Genomic DNA, 18262 nt, shown 5'->3' with positions numbered 1-18262 from the left:
ACATTTGGAAACATTGAAATGGAATCGTAAAATATTTAGTATAGCGTATGTTGCTTTTATGCCCAAGAGATAGCGCTTTTTTTCAAAAAAGCATATTTTTACGTGTCACAGGTGTGACATCTTAGGTATATAAATAGTAGGTATATAAAAACACACGTGTATTCGAATGTAACGTTGTGTCAAAATTTCAAAGCGATCGGTGAAGAACTTTCGGAGATTTAAGAATTTGAACAAACGAACATTTACATTTTCATATACATAGTTATAAAAGTTAATGCTCTGATAGAATATGTAATTAGTTAGAACCCGATTACAGAACTACAGACAGGAACAGTGGCGGCTTGCAGCTAAAATTATTGGGGGTGCTGCTCCAGAAAATTTTTTCTAGACCTGTTCAAGACCGTGGTTAAAGTTTTCCGTAAAATAAAAAAAACCGAAAAAAATGAATCAAATAATAGCTGGAATCAGGATAAAAATCTAATTCTATACTTTATCATATTCAAGAATATGGTACACCGGTTTAACCGAATAAATAATAAAATGTCAATACAGATAATATTTTTTTGGTTTTATTTGATAATAACTTAATAAAATGTCCGCTTAAAAACACTGCAGTCTAATGGTGCTTCGTTTAAATTTCTATTTACACAGAAACAAATACATAATTATTTTTTCATAAAGTGGGGAATGGCTGACTGACATTAACTTAAGGATTATATATTGTCCAAGTATAAAGAAGGAATTAAAGAGAAATTGACTCATTACATTAAATATTATCGATAATATCAAGTGAAAGTATGGGGTGCTGCAGTTCCACAGTGCCTAAATGCGAGTCGCCGCTGATAGTTCCGCTACGAAAACACTTACGATGCTGGGAAGGCCAAACATAAATAATATTATACGAAAAAACGTATAATATTATACTATACTATAATAAGACGTAAACTATTTATTTAGCGTATGGCACTAAAACACAACACCAATTACAGTCAAAAATTACAAACAAAGATTTAACAAATTAATATACGCTACTGATTCTGGAGTCGCCAACAGAAAATCTTCAGGATTCCCTTCATAAGCTATCTTTGGGCAAACTTCTGTGATGTGTTTAACAATTTGATTTTAACCACACTCACAAAGAGGCGTTGATGTTTTACCCCATTTATACAGGAAATAGGCGCACCTACCGTGCTGAGTTCGTATTCTGTTTAGCGTTGACTATGTCTTACGTGGCAAGTCAAAACCCGGCGGCCTTTGAGTAATACATGGGACTTGATTATTCTGCTTTGTGGTCCATTCTTGACGCCAGACGTCAGTTAGGTTAAATCCGTCCTCTGTGGCAGCAATTGTTGTTTTGATAGGTGGCTTTCTAGATCGAAGGCGACCGCGATCGGCATCCTCAATGTCCTCATGTATCGGTAGGTTTCGATCGTCCATAATCTTCTTGTGCTCTCTTACAAGAGCGTTCATACGGTGCAGGTTCGGGGGTGGTATGTGGCTAAATACCGGGAGCCATTCCACGGGAGTAGACCTGCTAACCCCGGCGATCATTCTCAAAGTGTTATTAAGTTGAGCATCAATTCTATGAACATAGGGGCTGTTAAGCCGCACTGGCGAACAATATTCAGGAGTAGAGAAGGCCAGGTTCAGAGCCGATGTGCGCAAAGTGGAAGCCGATGCTCCCCACGGTTTTCCACAGAGCTTATGTATAATGTTGTTTCTCGCTTTCAATTTCTCTGTAGTTTTCGTTAGGTGCTCCTTAAATGAAAGCGTTCTATCAGATGTCACGCCTAGGTATTTTGGTGTCTTATTGTGAAAGAGCCGTGTATTTTCGAATAGAATTTTAAGCTCCCTATTAGAGAACTATAAGACGTAATATTACAATATTATATTGAGAAATAATAAATATTACAGATCCTGATATGAATATCGCATATCTTATAATAATATAATAGTGTTGTTAAAATTTTATTACATTATATAAAAAGTTATGCTGTTAAAAAGTACTTATTTTTAAATACTAGAAAATAAATCTTAATAAAACTACGTCGAAGTCTTTATATAAAAAGAATAACTTTAAATAATAATTTGTAAATAGATAGAGGTCATATAACAAGACAAAAAATGATCTGACCTAATTATTCTTAACGTTAATGGAATTTTCATTTTCAAAGCATTAAGAGAGAGAGAGAGCGTGGAAGATCTTTTAGAGATGACATCGGTTGTATTATTACTAAGCATTAAGATAACAGCTGTAACAGTAACGGGGAGAGATGGGCGGTTGTTGTGATCATTACGGGAGTGTCCTAAAAGGTTCTCCCGGGCCTCCAGCTGTTTTTAATGCCCACAGTGGTCTAGTCACGCTTGCCTTAAAGTCTTTAGTGTAATTAAAAGAGCTACATTATAATAAAAAGATAATCTCTATACAGGCCTGTAGTAGGCTAAGTATTAAAAGATTTTTCTTGTAGAAAATACAGTACTTTGTATTAATTAGTATTAACAAAAGGTTGTACATTTTTTTACTACCATTAACTAAAGAAAAAGAACTAAAAGACTGCAACATGGTCTAAACGTGGTAGAATAATGTACTGAGGTTAATTTGCATTCTAATATAATAATATACAATCTGTAATATATGTTATGATATACATATCTGTGCGCTATTTATAATTGTATAAGACGATAACGTGCGTAAAGACATGAAAATGATAATATATATTAATAATTACAAAAACGTTTAATAACTTGCATTGTACTATTTAGTCATGCTTTAATCAAATTATTATCATACATTGCATGAGTTTAATTAGTAGGTTAATTTGGATCATATATTGAATTTCTAATATATTAATAAAACATCAAACAAATTTTCAGTCAAACATTTACTATACAAAGTAACGAAATCACGAAGTTTTTGCATAGCGAAGTTTTTATTTCATTTACTTAATTAACTATCACAATTTTCGAGAAACGTTTTTATGAATCTTTGTAAAAGTTTTCTCATTCGATCCATCTCTGATAATGCATTATTACCAGGAGCTGTGTGAATGGTACGGAGCCGACTGAATCATGCGGTGTCGAGTGAATGGTCGTCAGGAGCTCTGTCTCAACATACGGCCCGCCAAAAATCATCTATATATATATATATGAATGATGACGAAATGTTGTCAAATTCAAAGTCACAAAAACTCCCGTACCAAGTTTTTGTCATGTTTTTTATGTCAAACGGCTACCGGATTTGTCATCTGCGACCCCAAAAACCCCGCATAGCCATTTTGTAGATTTTTTCATTTTTTACTCCCACACCCTTAATTTACCCTCGTACGGGTGGATATTTGAAAAAATAATGGTGGAATATTGAATTGTCACCTGACCATAGTAATTGTGCAAAATTTCATCAACAGGCAGTCAGGAAGTATGTTAAATTATTACACCCGTATCCTTAATTTACCCTCGTAAATTAACCTGCGCGGGTAGGTAAAAACCTGCGCGTAAATCGTTCTACTAGTTTTTTAGTTTATAGCGGACACACGTACGAACATTGTCTTTTATATATATGTAGAAGAAGAAAGTCTGTTTGAATATTTTTTGTTACGTAAATATCTCGATACAGGTGCCACCTAGCGGGTATAGTTTTTTCAAACATCTTTCTTTCACGGAACTAATGTACATAGTGTCCCATATAAACCGCAACCGTTCAATCACTCATCCATGAAATTTCAAAAGTCAACCTTACTCCCCGACTCGTTACTGAAATGGACTCGTCCAACATCTGAACATCCCGGCGACGCAGTAGAACAGTAACAACAATGCATTCATAACGTTCAGTGTACTGTTAGAGACAAGATGGTGTTTTCGCTAGATGAACGGGTTTTTATCGTTGAGTCGTACTTCAGTACGAAATCAGCGGTTGCAGTGCAAGATTTGTTTCGCCATAAGTACCCGGATAAACCAGCTCCTAACGAAACATCCGTACTAAGGTTAGTTGGAAAATTTAGACAGACTGGTTCTGATAATAACAAGGAACACAAAAGATCTGCGTCAGTGTTGAATACAGACACGGTCACTGAAATCAAAGACCGATTACTCGCCTCGCCAAATAAATCGATCAGACGTTTGTCTGCTGAAATTAATTTGTCTAAATCAACTATTCATCGGGCGACCAAACGATTACAATTACGACCTTATCGCATTCAAACGGTTCATCGACTTCTTGAGCCCGACAAAGAAAGACGGCTACAATATTGTCAACGGTTCTGTCGATTTCTGCGTGAGGGAATTAATGCTATGGATTCGTTATTTTTCACAGATGAAGCACGGTTTCATTTGGATAGCTACGTAAACAGCCAAAACAGTAGAATTTGGAGCGCTGAAAATCCCCACATTTATCACGAAAAACAATTACACCCGCATAAGTTGGGCGTGTGGTGCGCGATATCGCGGAAGAAAATAATCGGTCCTATTTTTTTCGAGTACACCATTAATGCAGAACGATATCAGGATATTTTATTTCAGTTCATTGCACTCGTAGAAGAGGAAGATAGACCGCTGGCTACAACATGACGGTGCAACATCGCACTACGCAGGTTCAACTTCTGTTCAACTTTCGTTAAGGAATTCTTTGGTAATCGTGTTATCGGTCGAGGCTTGTGGCCACCAAAATCTCCAGATTTGACTGCGGCGGATTTTTTTCTACGGGGTTACCTCAAAGAAAAAGCCTACAGCAATAAATCACGAACACTTGAACGATTGAAAGTCAATATTGAACAAGCTGTATTAAATATCCAGCTACAAACTTTGAAAAAAGTTGCAAGAAACGCTGTAAAAAGAATTGAAGCTTGTATTCAAGAAGATGGCGGCCACTTCCAACATTTACATTAAACGTAAGGTAATGGATGGTAATAATAAAAATTACATTTACACATGCCTTTTTATTATTTCAATACCTACCAATATAAGGTTGGGTTGCGTTTTATATGGGACACTCTGTATATTCTGAATATATTCTTTTATTTTGTTTGCAAAAATAATGGTGGAATATTGTATTGTTACCCGACCTTAGTAACTGTGCAAAATGTCATAGACCGACAATGTCAAGAAGTATATTAAATTGAGATTTAAGGAAAAATATGAAAAAAAAACATTGTGAGTTAAAGACAAGCAAGTAAAACTTTTTTTAGTGCATTTATTTCTTAGCGTAGTTTAAAGATATGAAGCGACAAAATAATATATGTTACTGATATTTGGTTACATTGTATTTTATTGGATTTCATAAAAAATAATAAATAATAATAATAAAAATTAATAAAAAATAGGCTGACGGTTACTTAATATTGTGTTCTGGAGCGATCATGCGTAAAGTTAAAAATTTCCACGAATCAATTTTGTTATTCTCTTAATATTTATTGTTGCAAAAAAAAATTGTAACCAAATATTTTCTCATAAGATTTTTTTTATCATATTTTTCAATGAATTTGCATATAATTTACATGATAATGATCTAAAATAAGTATTCAATAACGTCAATGAACAAAGGTAAACTTTTATACATTTTAACAGAAAAAGAAAACTAAAATAACATCGTACCGTTTTCCGCTTCCATTTTCATGTTTTCAATAATTATTACGGTGATCTTTAAAATTTTGCAAATATTTTTAATCCTTGAAAAATGCCTTAATTTTTATTATACAAGAATTAAAAACTATTAAAATTGTTAAAATGAATTATTACATTTATTATTCAAGCGTGAAAATTTCATTACTGGAAAGGTATTCTATTAAACAAAATATTACGCTTCTATACTTCTATATAAAAATAAAACATTATGCAACCAGCCTACAATGATAGCTATTAATTCACGAGTGCGAAGTAACATACGATACAAACCTTGCAAGTGCGCGTATACTCAAATAAATAAATAAAATATTATGATTATTAAAGAAAAAATATCTGATTAGTTTATACTTTTTCATCAAACACAATTTTACGTTCGTGTAAACCGTATAAATAAAATATAAACTATGTCCTCTCCTCTAATCTTTTTTCGTTTGGAAAAACCTATACTCGTTTTGATAAGCTGAATAATAAAGTATGCGTGCAGCACAGTAAAAAAGTAACCTACGGCGGGAATGAAGTGGAAATGGTTTTTGAAATATTTTTTTTTAACAGATAAAAAAAGTGAAAAACACTTATTTTAAAGCGAAACAAATATTTCTTTATGTGTCTAGTTAGAGTATATCGGCTACACTAGAATGAAATATTTAATTAATTTTACTTTTATACATCGATTCATTCGTGACGTAATAATAATATTTTTTTAATTATTAAAAAAAGTACACTTTTTTCGATGGAATAGTGAAATAATCTGTTTTTCAATAGTCTATGACAAATTTCTTAACTGGACACGAACTATTAATTAAAATATTAAATATAAGCAGAAATAATGTCATACGATTGGAATTTTTATTAAATCTTATGTTACTCCGCAGGTATTGGGAAATAACATAAGACTGTCTTCGATTTTGTTTAAAAATAAAAATCAGATCGCGTATGTAATACCTTTTAAGCTTGGTACAAATCAATTTAGGATACGATGTAATTAAGAAAATTAATTTGATTTCGAATTACGTAATACGAATTAACTAGATTTTAGCTGGTTAGCCCTTTAATTAAAAGCTAATTTATTAAAAAAATGTATATCCCATCAAAACTTTCACTATATAAAGAAATTATTATCTGGAAGCTGTGTAAGTTATAGTATTTGATAGTGCCAGACAGATTTCTCCGTAAAAACATAGAGCAGTCTTGTCGATTGTTCAGAAACATTAATCAATCAAAGCCAATATAAAGGACCGTTTTCTTCCTTCAATAAAACACTTCGTAAATTATATCGGTGTAGTTCTATATACTGGCAAAAAGATACTTCGTGGCCCAATTCAAGGATATTGTACTGGAGGTGAATTCTTATTAAAAAAGGGATAAGGAGCCAATTTTTCTAATTTTCTTTTTTCGTATTATTTTCTTTATTTTTTTTTTTAAGAGCGTCCATTTTTACTGACGTTTATACAATCAATGGAAAGAAAGTTTATCTGATTGGTATCAAAGATTCATTATAACTAGTTATTGAAGTTCATTAATTTAATAATTAATCAATGATATTTATAAATTATCTTAACTAGAATTTTATACAGAAGAATTGAGAGGAGAGTGGAAGAAGTGTTAGGAGAAGAGGTATTTGGTTTCAGGAAAAGTATAGGGACAAGGGAAGCAATTTTAGGCCTCAGATTATTAGTAGAAGGAAGATTAAAGAAAAACAAACCAACATACTTGGCGTTTATAGACCTAGCAAAAGGCATTCGATAACGTAGACTGGAATAAAATGTTCAGCATTTTAAAAAAGTTAGGGTTCAAATACAGAGATAGAAGAACAATTGCTAACATGTACAGGAACCAAACAGCAACAGTAACAATTGAAGAACATAAGAAAAAAGCTGTAATAACAAAGAGAGTCCGACAAGGGTGTTCCCTATCTCCGTTACTTTTTAATCTTTACATGGAACTAGCAGTTAATGATGTTAAAGAACAATTTAGATTCGGAGTAACAGTACAAAGTAAAAAGATAAAGATGCTACGATTTGCTGATGATATAGTAATTCTAGCCGAGAGTAAAAAGGATTTAGAAGAAACAATGAACGGCATAGATGAAGTCCTACGCAAGAACTATCGCGTGAAAATAAACAAGAACAAAACAAAAGTAATGAAATGTAGTAGAAATAACAAAGATGGACCGCTGAATGTGAAAATTGGAGGAGAAAAGATTATGGAGGTAGAAGAATTATGTTATTTAGGAAGTAGAATTACTAAAGATGGACGAAGCAGGAGCGATATAAAATGCCGAATAGCACAAGCCAAACCAGCCTTCAGTAAGAAATATAATTTGTTTACATCAAAAATTAATTTAAATGTCAGGAAAAGATTTTTGAAAGTGTATGTTTGGAGCGTCGCTTTATATGGAAGTGAAACTTGGACGATCGGAGTATCAGAGAAGAAAAGATTAGAAGCTTTTGAAATGCGGTGCTATAGGAGAATGTTAAAAATCAGACGGGTGGATAAAGTGACAAATGAAGAGGTATTGCGGCAAATAGATGAAGAAAGAAGCATTTGGAAAAATATAGTTAAAAGAAGAGACAGACTTATAGGCCACATACTAAGGCATCCTGGAATAGTCGCTTTAATATTGGAAGGACAGGTAGAAGGAAAAAATTGTGTAGGCAGGCCACGTTTGGAATATGTAAAACAAATTGTTAGGGATGTAGGATGTAGAGGGTATACTGAAATGAAACGACTTTTTCAGTCGTTTTTCAGAATTCAAAAACGAATTTTTTTTGTCAACTACAAGCAGACCCGGCAATGCATGACTATTGCTAGATTTGAGTATACATATATATACATTATATAGATTAAATGAACAGTATTGAAAATTTGATAAAACATTAAAAAACTGAACATTACGAAACTTCACAAAATTTAACATTTCACTTATAAAAGTCAGATTGTAAATAAACGCAATTGACACACCACAGAATTGGGGACCTGAGAAGTTGGTGCGAGAGGGCCCATGGCTCGCTAGATAACTGTCTCACACAGTTTCTAGTGCGCCATGGTGGGTTCAGAGAATACCTTTTTAGGCTTAAGCTCGATCACTCCGCTAGTTGTCCGGTGTGTGTAGACGAGGAAGAAACAGCATATCACGTCTTCTTTCACTGCCCCCGATTTGAGGATGTAAGGAGGGAAATACTGGACACCATAGATAAAAGGGAAATGTTCATCCCAGAGGAACTGTAGCAGATCATGTTAGAAAGCGTGGAAAACAGCTGTAGCAAGGTTTGTTAGGAAGATCATGGAGGAGCTGTACGTCTGGAAGGAGTCTCGCAGAGGTAGAAGAAGGGATCGTCTGAGGGTGCAGGGGACGGACAGGTACGTGGTTGAGAGCCTAGGTGGTTCCTAGGTGGTTCCAGCCATACGTGTGGCGATCGCCTGGGTACGATGAGGTTGTGGGAACTCCGCTCCCACGTCCGATAGTGACCCGTGAGGTACGTATACTATAGTGTTCGATTGTCTGTGAGGTGTTTGTTTATGTGATAGGATATGGCTGGCTTTGATACGATGTGTGGAGTGTGCGGCGTGAGGTATATTTTCTGAAGGATGATTGGATGTTGCGGAGTGTGTGGTGAGATTTAGTCTGATGTTTGGTTTCTTGTGTTGTGAGATTCGTGTCTGTTGACTGTGATATCTGAATGTGTGTGAGGGTGTATTCCCCCCTTCCAGAGGTAATGCACACCAGCTGTATCAGGAAGGGTGGGTAGCTAGGGGTGGAGGTTTAGTCGGTAGTGCGCAGGAACACATATGCATTTAATAACATCTTGTGGAACCTGTTAGCGAGCCCGACACTGCTCAGGCGCCCATAATTAGTGTTCCTCCACCTCTTTAAAAAAAAAAGAGTGTCTCATGAAAAGATATTCCCGCGGTTAAAGCCGCGTTCCGGGAAAGTCCTACAACTGTGAGTTGTTTCTGTTGCACGGCTTACTCACAAACACACACACAAAACTTAATTTAAAATATTCATCATTTTATTTAAACATAACATTTTTTCGTTTATTTAATTATTCTAACTAAACCGCGCGCACATACCGTATTTAATTCGAGCGGGTGTGGCAGTACTAGCGTCAACGGTCGGCACTGTCTAAACTAATGTAATTTCACAACTTATATAGAACAAAATAATGCTTGTACGGTTAGCATACTGGTGTAACCGCGAGGCATAACGCATCAGGTACCGAGTCGACCGGACGATCGAGTCCGACATCCAGTCATACCACGTTACTTTTTTATACTTTAAATATTAGTCATTTATTTAATTCTACTACTCACCTATGACGTCACAGTATAGCAGATGACTACAACACCTGAACGTCAGAGCTACTAACAACTAAATAACTAAATAAAATAAATAATTAATATTTAACGAGTAAAAAGTGATTTGATTTGCAACCCTATTGAATTTCAAATTTCTCGGTTCAAGAGTACAAGGAAAAAGGGAATTTCCGAAAGGGAAAAAGTGAAATTCCAAGATGGCGGACTGCGACATTAGCATTCCTTGTGGTGACAGGGGATAGTACTAATGCAGTATGCCCACTTAACCACTAGTTTAGAGCATTTATTGCGGGGGGGGGGGCGATTTTACAAATATTTTAATTTTTTAATTATTAAATTTGCCTAAGAAAAATATGACCTTAATTAGGCAAAATTTCGATATACTGAGGGTGACCTTCCTCTACAGCCTCATTTTCATGACCTTTTCAGTTGAAAATTTAATGGCATCAACGCCCCGTATATAGACGTAATCTGACAAATTTTGGTCAAGCTTGGTCCAGTAGTTCTGGAGATTTAAGTTGATTCAGAAACCATCACCATCGCGCGTGCATACATACGAACAGTAATATTCGGAAAATTTTCATCCGGTTTTTTGGGTTCTTTAAGTGTCAAAACGTCAAGATCCGGTAAAAGATGCATATGCCCAAATTAAATTGAGACGGGAAAGTAAAACGCATCTTCACTTTTGAAACAATTTATGTTCAAGTTGATCCAAATATAACTTGTTTTTGATACTTAGAATCATTGTTAGATTATAAAAAAATGAAATATTACAACTCTTATTCTTAAGATTAATGTGTATTATGTTTTTAAGTTTATTTTCCAACAATCAGCGGGAAAATATAAATACGTGTATATGAGGTGCAAGCAGAAAATTTAACACAGAAAAACACAAACTTGGCATGTAAACTCAAAGTTTTAAGTATCAAGTTATTTTAATCAATCATACCATAAAAATAACCATTATACAATGCGAAACTTTCCGCATACGAGAAGATTAAAAAAATATATATAATAAAAAGTAACATAAATAAATTATAAATGAGTTTTTAATCAAAATAGTCAAATGGGAGTCCGATATGCCATATAAGAACAATAAGGAAGAAAAACCTTCCCTCAGCCAGTTGATTACAACTCCAGTAGTTAACTTACAAACAGAAATGTCTTAAGTAGGTTAAATCTCAAGCAACACACTGAAAAGTTGGTAAAGGAAAACTGAGTTGGAGATTAGAACTATATAAGGTATTAGGAATTTAAACTTCATTTATTCTTGTAAACTGAGCCCTTATTCCATCTTACACATCTCAACAATTAATGAAATTTAAAGTTGGGGATTGTAAAATAAAAAATTTCCCGACGTCCGTGGCGGTGTGGTAGCGTCTCGGGGCCTTTCATTCGGAGGTCCCATGTTCGAATTCCGACCACGCAATTAAAAATTTCAGTACGATCTCTTCTCACCGGGGAACTGAAATCCGGGTGAAATTTTTCGCTAGCCGTAATTCGATAACAAAATGTTTTCGGGCATATGTTTGTTTGAACCTTTTTCCTTATTTCAAGCTTTAGAATCAGTCCCAAATTTCTTCCTAAACTTCCTGAATCATCCATACATATAAACGTTGTACAATGAGATAAAGTAACAGTTATAAAATTAAAACAGATTTAAATTTGATTTGAATCTATTAATAACTATTGTTTCAACCTACACATTGTATTAAACAGCGCCAGCCCTATCGATTTTGCCGCCGTACTCAAACCCAAAAAATGCCGCCCCCAAGTTTAAAAAAAAAAAAATTAAAAAACAGAATTATAAAAGAACCATGTAAACAAGAATTGACATATTTGAGTTAAGAAAATATTACTAATACAAATTTACAGAAAATTGTTTTATTGAAAAATAAACATTCAGAGGTTAATAATTATTAGTAAATCATATTATTTAAATTTAAAAAAAAAAACTTAAAAAAAGGAAATTAAGTTGGATTCGAACCGATGTGCCTTCCCCTAATATTATAAATAAGATCCAAATATTTCATTAATTAAAGTTTTATCTGGCTATAACTGTAACCAATGAAAATAAGTACCACTTATGATATACCGTTGAAAGTCTCTCAAAGAGAGCTGATTACTGCAGTAAAAGAAAATCTAAAAATGTTTTGGATTTTGGGCATTTTTGGTCCAGACGATTGCAATCAAAAGGAGAGGTGGACAACTAGATGTTAACAGTCCTAAATACAAAATTTCAACATCCTAGGGCTAATCATTTTTTAGTTATGCGAGATGCATAGGAACGTACAGACATCATACCGAACCTATTGGAAATGGATTCTAGAATGGTCATAATTGATATTTCCGTTGAAATCTGAAAACCGAAATTTTTCACGATTACAATACTTCCTTTTACTTCTTACAAGGAAGTAAAAAGGAAACCTTTTCAGCATTAATTTTTGATAATTATTATCAAATATTATTACGATCAATATTAGAAAATTGCATGACCAAAAATAATTTTGATTTTTATTATTATAGCAATCGAAATGCAATTATCACTTCATTATAAGTGATAACACATAAAACATATTATTGCTACCGCTAAACAAAACCGACTAAAACGTGTTGGCTTATATAGATTTAAACATTTTATTTTTATTTTATATTTAACTTATTTAGGTATAAAATATAGGGAAAATTAAACATTTTAAATTATTTAAAATGCTTTAGGGAAAACAGATACGAGTTGGATGAATCAACACAGTAGATATTTCATTACGTAAAATAGCTAAAATGTAGCCTTTGGCAAATTATAGGCACATATACCATGAAACCATCAGCTTTACCAAATTATATATGTTTTATACTTTGTAAAACGATTTCTCTCAATTAGAAACCATATATCAAAGAGTAAAATTAAATCTCATTTTAATAAAGCCTTTTTAAAAAAGAAAATATACACCACCATTCAATTTTCAAGTCAATTCAATTTTCTAAAGGAAAATTTATTATATGTAATAGATCTGGGGATTTCCATCGCAACGGATTCATCTAAAGTTGCATATTAAGAACCTTTAATCCGTACATCTGAAAAGCACTTTAAATTTTAAACTTATTGTAGAGCCACTGAAGAAGAAACAGATCATCCCTCGAATCAATTCGTAGACCTCTCTACGTCATAGCAACAAGGATTTAATACAATATTTTTGAAATCAATTGGTGGTTGAAGGCCACGCCCTTTTCTTACCCCGCCTATCCAAGCAATTCTAGTTATTCACCCTTCCTTTCGCTGTATTTATTCTTCGTTATAAATCACTCTACTACGTATTATAATTGTTGGTTGTTTTTTTTTTTTCAAATTTTGTTCACATATATACAAAGAAATGTTTAATATTGACCATTTTTAGTTTCCCGTCTAGATAGCTGTAGAAGGAAAAGTATTGTAATCGGTCCAATTTGGGCATATGCGTTTTTCACCCGATCTTGACGTTTTGACACCTAAGGAACCCAAAAAAAACAGGATGGAAATCTTCTGGATGTTAATGTTCGTACGTACGCGTATTTGGTGTTGGCCTCTAAATCACATATCTCCAGAACAACTGGACCGATTTTGACCAAACTCGGTCAGATTACTTCTATATACGGGGCATTGATGCTATTAAATTTTCAACTTAAAACATCAAGGTTGTAGAGGAAGGTCACGCTCAGTATTTCGAGATTTTGCCTAATTAGGGTTATATTTTTCTAAGGCGCATTTGTTAACAATTAAAAAATAACAATATTTGCAAAAAATAATTTTTTTAAAATTGCACCCCTACCCAAAAAATTCTGTTGTAGTCGACCGCTATGTTGTGACGTCATATGTCAATGGTAGAATTAAATAAATGAATAATATTTAAAGTGTAAAAAAATAAATCTGGTCTGGATGGGCCTCAAACTCGATCGCCCGGTTGACTCGGTACCTGGTGTGTTAAGCCTTGCGGCTACACAGTTGCCGATTATACAAGAGAAATTTGTTCTATGAAAGTTGTGAAATTACATTACTTTAGACAGTATAGACCATCACCATCACCGCTAGTACCGCAACACCCGCGCAAATTAAATACGGTATGCGCGCGCGCGTTATTTAGAATCATTGAATTAAATAAACGAAAAAAATATTATATTTAAATAAAATGATAAATATTTTAAATTAATGTGTGTAAGCCGCGCATCAGAAACAACCCACAGCTGTAGGATTTTTCTGCAAATGTGTTGTCAGGTTTTTTGACTGAATGACCGGTAGAAAAGAAGAGGAAAAAGCAAAGAAAGGGGTGATAGAATGAGGTGGAGGAATTTTTCGGTAGATGGAGAGGTGAAAGTAACCCGGGAATGTCCGTGAAGCCATGCGTTAGGAACAACTGTTGTCAGCTTTTTTTTTTTTATGTAAACACTAGGTCAAATTTCATATTTTAAAATTATTTATTTCAAAAGATGATAAATATTTGTAAGAGAAATTATTATTTTAGAATATAATAAACGTATGAAATGTAACTTAGTTACATTTTTTGTCTTTATAACTATATTCTAATAGATAATGAATATTATATAAAAAAATAATATTAAAAATAAATGGATAATAATATATTATACTACAGATTACGTCACGAATGAATAAATGTACTACTCCACGGCGATAAAAAAAGGAACTGCCTTATTTGTCTACATGGATCCATGCGAAAACATAGATAATTGATTTACAAAAAATTTCATCAATGACATATCACAAAATACATAATTAATTATAAAATAAAAAATATAAATTATTAAAATCCAAATCAACAGATCATATATGGACTGTTCGGGGAGTATTCTCGGAACAATAATGATAATTTTTATTAATTTACTATTATTATTAATAATTTTTACTACGTTTAGTGGAGGAAATAAAAACAACCTAAAAATTACCAGTTTGCATTGTGATGGGCTAGGGTACTTAATTGTCTAACCTATCGGGTTGGTCTAGTAGTGAACGCGTCTTCCCAAATCAGCTGATTTGGAAGTCGAGAGTTCCAGCGTTCAAGTCCTAGTAAAGCCGGTAATTTTTACACGGATTTGAATACTAGATCGTGGATACCGATGTTTTTTATTGATTCGGTTTCAATTAACCACACATCTCAGGAACGGTCGAACTGAGAATGTACAAGACGTACACTTCATTTACATTCATACATATCATCCTCTCAAGTATTATCTAAATTTTAGTTACCGGAGGGTAACAGGAAAAAGAAAAAGAAAAGGGTTAATTGTTTGCAATAATTCGATTCTTTCTCAACGGATTTTTACAAATAAGTTATAATAAGCAAAAATTTGTTCCAATAAATAATTACAAAGATATCGAAGATTAAAAAATTAAGATGGCTGCCATTTTAAAATTTTTGAAGTTGACGTTTGCAATTTTTTTTATTTTATAGAATAAGATATTAGTCTTAGATTTACCAAAAAATAATTACAGGAAGTTCACCCGTTACTGAAAAATAATGATTTTGTTGAAAATCATATAATGTCGTCCAGAAGGAAAGCAAAGCATAATAGGAGTTACGTCGATATGAACTTTTTTCGTATTGGAACATTCTGTATATAAAAGTATTCAATATAGAAAATAAATAAATGCATATTGAAAATTATTTGAACACTTCTTTACATACACGTTAAGCGGGAATGTAGAAAATTCAGGGTTTTTTTTTTTAATTAATAGTAATCTATTAATGAAAAATTCATTGACAGAATAATACTGTTTTTGTAAAAAGAAATCATAAAAATTAAAAGAAGATTTCTTAAAAATTTACTTTTTTACAAAACTTTATTTTAAAACTTACTCTAAAACCTTAATTCTTTTTTAGATTTCTAATTAATTTATTATAAATCATGTTGCTGATGTATTTTTGATTTTGAGTATTGATATTTTTTTTAATTTTGGTTTTTTTATTATCTTTTTTATATTTATTTTTTTGATGTTAATTTTATTTTATTGATCTATTTGATTTTATTTGTTTCTTTTGCTAGGAGAGCTCAGTTTCCTTTTTATTTTCGGTTACCTGCTGCTATGACAGTAGATACATCTGATTTCTTCATTAGTCCATTTTTCAACTTTGGTTTCTTCTGGTATTTATTTAATTATTCGTTACAATTACTTTATTTGTTTGAGTGATACTTATTATTTAATAATTGTTTCTTTGGTTTCCATGACTTTATCAGGTGTTGTTGCTTGTATAGAGAATGATTTAAAGAAATTATTGCCTTTTCTACTTTAAGACATTAGGATTTATATTTTTTGTTCTTTCTTTTGGTTTTCTAATTCTTTGTTTTCTTCATTTATTAATTCATGATATTTTTAAGTCTCTTCTTTTTTTATGTTCGGGATTTTTTATTCTTTTTTTATTTTTGTAATCAGCATATTCGTTATATAGGAGGTTTAGTTATTGGTGGGAAGTTATTTTTTAATGATCAGTGCATTATTGAAGATGTGACGGAATCATAATACGGCCCTTTCTTGTAAATGTCATATGAAAACAGTTCTTCTATCTGATTTAATAAAGATGGATATTTTTTTTTTGTCTTCAGTCATTTGACTGGTTTGATGCAGCTCTCCAAGATTCCCTATCTAGTGCTAGTCGTTTCATTTCAGTATACCCTCTACATCCTACAACCCTAACAATTTGTTTTACTTTACAAATACTATTGTTAAATTGATAAGACGACTTGTTTTTTTCTTGTCTTCAGTCATTTGACTGGTTTGATGCAGCTCTCCAAGATTCCCTATCTAGTGCTAGTCGTTTCATTTCAGTATACCCTCTACATCCTACATCCCTAACAATTTGTTTTACATATTCCAAACGTGGCCTGCCTACACAATTTTCCCTTCTACCTGTCCTTCCAATATTATAGCGACTATTCCAGGATGCCTTAGTATTGTTATTTTTTTTTAAGATTTAGTGACTATTGTTTATAGCTAAGATTATTGTTTGTACTGGCCTTCGTGGCGTGAGTGATAGTGTCTTGGCCTTTCAGCCGGAGGTTCCGGGTTCGAATCCCGATCAGGCATGGCATTTTTCACACACGCTACAAATCATTCATCTCATTCACTGAACCAATACCTAACGGTGATCCCGGAGGTTAAACAAGAAAAAAAGGCTATTGTTTATACATTCGTATTTATAAACATAGTAGCCGCTCGGCCCGGCTTCGCCGGACCTCCCAGCCAGGCCTCGCCTTGCTCGGCGCTTTGGTTTTCCAGGTTTCCAAAGTTCTTTATTCAACTGGAAAATTTTTGACGTTATCAACTTTATTCCAAGTTAAAAGCTTAATGTTTTTAGAAAAAATTTCATGCAATTTAGATATGTTATCTGACAACAGAAAATCCGTTTTTTTTTTTAATTTACCGACACGGGGGCTGCGCCCCCAAACACTCCTCAAAAAATAACTCCCATATAACAACTATGAAAACATTTTCGGCAGATAATTTAGAAAAAACAACGTGATTTTTAATTTTTTTTAACTGAGGGGGGAAATCCCTTGTCAACCCCCCACCTTATAATGTTTGCATACAGTCTGAAAAAATAACTTTTTTACATGAATCACTTTTAAATAATTACAATACTTTTCTAAGTTAGGGTTCATTTTTACTCAGCTATTCTTTGTAATAAATTTTCAACCTAAATTTTGTAACTGAAAACTTTGGGATTCAATTTAAACGCTTTTATAGTTTTACGTTTAATTTAAATAACTTAATTTGAAAAATGGATGGATTAGAGACTACGAATTCTAAATTTTTCAATGCTACACGGATACTTTTCATGGAGATTTATAAAAATTACAAAAAAAATAATCAAGAATAACTTGGATTCCATAATAATACTTAAGGATTATAATTAAGAAAATCATTAATAACAAAGCAATTAAATATTCCTTAACTATTGTAGTGCTTTCAAATACACAACGGTTTTTGTTTTTCCCTCAGGCACGTACACAAAAAGATCCGTGGGGTTACCAACTCTCGAGCAAGCCACATAAAGTTGCCCGTGTGCAAAGCATGGATTTTTCAAACACCACACACTTGAAGCGATTGCCCTAAGCTTTAAGGAAGAAATAAAGTGTTTTAAATTTCGTTTTAAAATTTTATGTCGGAGGTCCAAAAAAATTAGCCTATGTTCACCGCAGGGCTTCAAAGTGTAGGTGTGCAAAATTTTAGACAAATCTGTCCGGTAGATCTCGAGTTAAGTGGACAGACACACAAACATTGATTTTTATGCATATAGATGGATAAGTTAAAAGTTTTAATTTACTTAAGTCTTTTTTTTAA

The sequence above is a fragment of the Lycorma delicatula genome, chromosome 2, assembly GCF_047948215.1.
Source record: "Lycorma delicatula isolate Av1 chromosome 2, ASM4794821v1, whole genome shotgun sequence".
Classification (NCBI taxonomy): domain Eukaryota; kingdom Metazoa; phylum Arthropoda; class Insecta; order Hemiptera; family Fulgoridae; genus Lycorma; species Lycorma delicatula.
This window is presented reverse-complemented; position numbering follows the sequence as displayed.